Source organism: Haliaeetus albicilla, chromosome 14 (assembly GCF_947461875.1).
Source record: "Haliaeetus albicilla chromosome 14, bHalAlb1.1, whole genome shotgun sequence".
NCBI classification, from domain to species: Eukaryota; Metazoa; Chordata; class Aves; order Accipitriformes; family Accipitridae; genus Haliaeetus; species Haliaeetus albicilla.
In genome coordinates, this window is record NC_091496.1 from 38545689 (window position 1) to 38551093 (window position 5405).

General features: G+C 46.8%; 1 long non-coding RNA gene across 2 annotated transcripts; it reads left to right on the plus strand.

Annotated features, from left to right (window-relative positions):
* Nucleotides 1-2349: 2349 nt before the first annotated feature.
* On the plus strand, nt 2350-4401 carry LOC138689057 (uncharacterized). 2 transcript variants are annotated; one of them, XR_011327861.1, is made up of 3 exons: nt 2350-2562; nt 2744-2849; nt 3954-4401. It is a non-coding gene; the product is annotated as an uncharacterized lncRNA (long non-coding RNA). The 2 variants fall into 2 exon arrangements; XR_011327862.1 differs by having other exon boundaries at nt 2355-2562; nt 3996-4401.
* Nucleotides 4402-5405: the final 1004 nt, after the last annotated feature.

Below are 5405 nucleotides of genomic sequence, written 5' to 3' on the forward strand. Positions count from 1 at the left end.
CGAGTTCGAGGGCACTACAGATGCTCCACGTTAAACCCACAGGGAAGGCAAATTTGCTGCTAGTGCAGAAAAGCTGATGGAAAAATTGCTGTTTAACAGATCGTGCCCTGTTCCTGAACTGGTCCCTTGATATGTTTTTGTTTCAGGTGAAAGAATGAAATTTTTTGTCTGGTAAATTCAGAGCTGCCTGTTAGCTTCTTCAGGGTCGAGTGTTTCTCTTCTCTCTGTTCATACTGATTTGATGGGCAAGTTGGAAATAGCCTTTTACTTTTTTTATGTATAACTGAATTTTTAGGAATATGTGGTGTCCCCGTAGTTCATTTTGGAGCACCTAGATGCCAGCAGAAATGTAATGAGTGAAACATGATGGAAACTGGTACTTAAACTTGATTTTTATTTGATTTTTTTTTTCCTTCCCCATGAAGAGTGTTGATGGCATTTTGTCCCGTGGCACAATCCCCATTCCGTTCAGTGGAGTCTTCAGTCTAGGACTTTTAAGTAAAAAAGTTTGTCCTTCCAAAAAGGGACTAGTCATTCATAGGACCGAGGCATAGACTTGGAGAGTCGCTTAAGTACGTGATCGGAATTAAAGCCAACTTCAGTTGATGTTGCTGCTGTTGGTCTTTGCTTTCATTGATTTCTCCACCACTCCCTCGTGGTTGGGAGCTCTGAATCGTAATGTTTTTCACTCTCTAACACATTTCCACACCCACCCCCAAAAAAAGGAGAGGCAGTGTCTAAAAGTTAATTAGTTTCCTCACAAATGCGTGAGCAAATAAAATTTGAGTTATGATGATTAAAACCATAAAAATGACACCAGTCTTGCAGATCTGGACTATTTCTGAACAGGTACTCATCACACGCAAAAGTCGTCAGGTCACCTGCGCTTCATGCTCTGACAAGACAAAATGCTGAGGCAGGGATGAGCTCTGAAAGAAGAAAAAAAAAAAAAGATACAGGGTCACGGTTTTGTTTTGTTGTTGTTTGATTTTAGAGAGTGCAATATTGACTGGTGCCAGCCTGCAGAGCTCTTCTGCTGCCTGACCTCTCCTTCTCTTTTGTGGCTGTAATTGTCGTTTGGATAATTGTAGAAGAGCAATTAAGTTACTTGCCTCTGTGAATGTGCTGGTAATACCAGGAAGGCAAATGCTTGAACCAGTAGTGAATAACTTGGCTACAAGTAGAATTTCTGAAGGAAGAACAGCAGCAGCAACAGGAAGCAAATAGCAAGTGACCAAAAAACTTGCGTGTGTCAAACGCATCAAAGCTTCATTGCTGAATGTTGTTTGGCAATATGTTCCAAATGGCTTTTTTCGGTAAACGTAAATTTTCAGGAAGTTCAAGGTTGCGTGTGGCAAAACGTGTCCCTCTGCGTACGTGTCCTGCTACATAAATAGCATGGGTCGATGGCAAGTCCAGCGGCAGGGCTGCTGTGCCCTACTCTAGACGTTGCCGTAGTAGTGTTGCGGTATTTAGACCTTCACGGACGGGCCGAGGAACGGAAGGAGAATGCCCGTTTTCTGTAAGGGCTCAGAATGCCGACCCTTTTCTCTGCCTGCCGCTCCCCTGTGCGTGAGATGAAGCTGTTTTATTTTTCTCCCTTGTTCCTGGTCTAAATATTTCTGGAGCTGTCGCTGCTGTGGGTTTGCAATTGGTGTTGCTGCGTTTTTGTAGCGGTCTAGCGATGGGTCGTTTCTGCTGCGGCGAAGCGTCGAGATACGGTTTTCGGTTTAAAGCATCAGAAACTACGTTCACGGAAACCGGTAACTCGCGGCGCAGGTGAAACTGATCTGGCGCGTGCAGCTGTGCTCGCAGGGCTGCTCGGTGGCTCCTCATCAAAACGGCAGGGTGCGTGCGTGGACATCCATAGGGTTGCGCTCTGGGTCCGAGAGCGTTAACATATTTTTGCTGTTGGAAGATGGAACGGAGCGTGTGCCTGTTAAATCTCAGGGCGGTCAAAAGCTAGGAGGGACCGTGAGCGGGTTTGGTGGCATAACTGCGGTTTTAAAAGATCTTGACCGTTTGGAGCAACGGCCCGGAAAAAATCATTCCTTTTTTGCAACGAGACAGTTCACAAGGACAGATGTGTTGCTGTGCTCTCTAGCAAAAATACTCAACTTGGGACGTATAGGGCGATGAAGCCTCGGCTATACTAAGGCTTGAGAAAACGTATGTAGGTCTCTATGTCTGTCACCTGAAAGTAAAGTTACCAATGAGTCAAAAAAGAAAGGAAAAAAAAAGGCATGGTTGTCTGAAAAATGCAAAAGCTCTAGTGGCCTGTGTCAACAGCTGTACCAAAGATGACGCAAAAATACTTTTTCCTCCGCTCAGTCGTACTGTCTTCACAAACCTTCACAACAAAAAGGCAGCTTTGGATTTCTGCCCAGCTTTGTGCTAATGTTTTTCTTCTTCTCTCAGCTGGATGTCAGCTAGCACCGTTTCACCGTGGTTGCCATGGAAAGATTCCGTAGTGGCCTGCATTTGAAGAATTTTTTTATTTGAAGAATAAAATAAAGAGGATCCAGCCAGCAGCTGCAGACAGGAGATAGCCTGCCTCTCCAGGTGAGGATGGACCCTTCTTAGTGTAGTCCTCAGCAGATCCAATCACCAGTGTGCACAGCAGGGCCTGTATGCGTAACCAAAACCACAGTACAGTCATGTAGTGTGTGTGTGTGCATGTGAGCCTGTGTTTCTAGGAAGCCTCATATTGTAAGAGCTGTAAGGCACCAATCTATTCTCTTAGGTGGATGACAGTCAAGTGACTGCAGCTGCAGAGGAGGAAGGGAGAGGGAGAGAGAGACAGGCATGTCTGAACAGTCAAATTCTCTCAGCAGCTCCAAGAGCGGGAGGTACGGTGAGTCCTGGACCCCTGGGGCTGTGTCACCCCTCTTCTGCATCCCAGTCCCTCCCTGCCCCCACCTTCTCTTTCTCTCACTGCTTTAATTTTTTTGTTTTTTTCTTCCTATACCTCTCCCTCTGTTGTTCTCTAAGTCCCCCTCTTTCTCTGTTGTTCTGCTTCTGCTTTCTTTTTCTCTCTGCACTTCTGGCCTGTCCCATCCCTCTTTTTTATCCTCTGTTTCTGCCCTGCAGCCCGTCACTACTTTTTCTTTCTCCATCTATCCGTCTGTCTTCTTATCCCAATCTTGTTAATTCCTCCCTATCTGCCCTTTAGCCCTTCACAGTTCCCGCCGCTCTCACCTGTCTGATGCTGTGTCTCTATTTTTAAATTCCTTTCTCTGCCCTGTATTCTGGATACATTTTTACTTTCTTAGATTCTCTTGTTCCAGGTCCCTGTCCCTATGTTTTAACTTCTTCCCTCACTGTCCCATAGCCCATTGTTGTCTTTATTAGTCTCTCTGTCTGGTTCCCTGTCCCTATTCTTTATTTTCCCTCTCTCTCCCCTTTAGATCATCAGTGTTTTTGATATTTCTCAGTCTCTCTCATCTACCTCACTGTCCCCTTTTTTTAATTCTTCCTTCTGCCCTGCGGCTCATCACTAATATTTGTTTTTCTCCATCTCTCTGTGTGGTATCCTCTCCCTTTTTATTAGTTCCTCCTTGCTGTCCTGTAGCCCATTGCTACCCCCCCCGCCCCATCTCTCTCTCTGTCTCCCTTTCCCTACTTTTCAATCCCCCCTCTCTGCCCTGAAGCCGATCACTGTTGTAGTGAGTTTGTGTGGCCAGCTGGGGCAGGGGAGTGGGCCGGGGCTGCAGGGGTGGGTTCTGGGAGAAGACACCAGGACTTGCCCCCATGCTGGGCACAGCCAGTTCCAGCAAGATGGAGCTGCTACTGGTCAAAGCTGAGCCAACCAGCAACCCTGGTAGCACCTCTGTGATATTTAAGAAGGGCTAAAAAAAAATGCTGTGCAGAAGCTGTCAGTCCTGCAGACACCCAAGTCAGTGAAGAAGGAAAAGGAGGAGGTGATCCAGGTCCTAAAGCAGATTCCCCTGCAGTCTGCAGTGAAGACCATGGTGACATAGGCTGTCCCCCTGCAGCCCACGGAGGTCCATGGCAGAGCAGATGTGCACCCTGCAGCCGATGGGGGACCCCTCGCCAGAGCAGGCGGATGCACCCAAAGGAGGCTGTGACGCTGTGGAGAGGAGCCCACATTGGAGCAGGTTTTCTGGCAGGACCTGTGGCCCCATGGGAGTGACACCACACTGGAACAGAGGAAGAACACGAAGAAGGAAGGAGCAGCAGAGACAACTTGTGATGAACTGACTGCAACCCCCCCCTCCCTCTCCCCCTGTGCTGCTTGGTAGGAGGAGGTAGAGAAGTCAGGAGTGAAGATGAGCCCAGGAAAAAGAGAGGGGTGGGGGGAAGGTGTTTTTCAGATTTGTTCATATTTCTCATTATTGTACTCTGATTTTGACTGACAATAAATTAATTGCCCCAAGTTGAGTCTGTTTTGCCTGTGACAGTAATTGGTGAGTGATCTCTTTGTCCTTATCTTGACCCACAAGCTTTTTTGTTGTATTTTGTACCCTCCTGTCTTGTTGAGGGGGAGGAATGATAGAGTGGCTTGGTGGACACTCGTCAGCCAGGCAAGGTCAACCCACCACAGTTTCCTTCTATCAGGCTCCCTGTCCCTATTTTTAAAATCTTGCCTATATTTCTTGTATGTCATCACTTTTGAAACTTCCTACCTCTCCATCCCTATTTAAATTCTTGCATGTTTCTTAAACCCAGTTGCTTTTAAAATTTTCTTGCTACTTTTCCCTCTCTTTGTCTCCCTGACCTTAGTTTAATTTCTCGCCTGCATTTCTTGTGCCCTGTTGCTTTTCAAATTTCATTCTTACGTCTCCCTCTATGCAGCTTCATGTACCTACTTTTTGATTCTTGTACCCTGTTGCTTTCAAAATTTTCTTTCTATGTTTCCTTCTATCCATCTCCCTGTCTCTAGTTCTTAACTCTTCCCTCTCTGTCCTGTACCATGTCACTTCTTACTTTTTCTGCCTACCCCTCAGTTCTTGCCTATGTTTCTTGTATGCTGTTGCTTTTTAAAATTTTTCTCTCTACCTGGCTCCCTGTTTCTTTTTTCTAGTTCTTGCTGTTTCTTCTCCTGTATCACCTGAGAATGTTTCCCTGTCCCTTGTCCTGTCTTTATCTTCTTGTCCTGCCAGTCTCTTCCCCTTCTCTCCCCTGCTTCCTATTATTTATTCCTCCATCTCCATCCCTGTTGTTCTGCTCAGTCTCTCTGCTCTTCTCTCTCTACACTGTTTTCCTGCGTCTCGTCCCTCTCTTGTTCCCAGCATCCAATTTCCTGGCTCCCTGTCTTGCACATCTGTGTCTCTCTGTCCTTCCTCCTCTGTCTCCCTGGATGTGGGTAGGTCAGGGGCAGGGATGATGTGCTGTGGGGCTTTGGCAATGGCCCCTGTTCCTGATGGGCTCCAGCTGGGGATGGG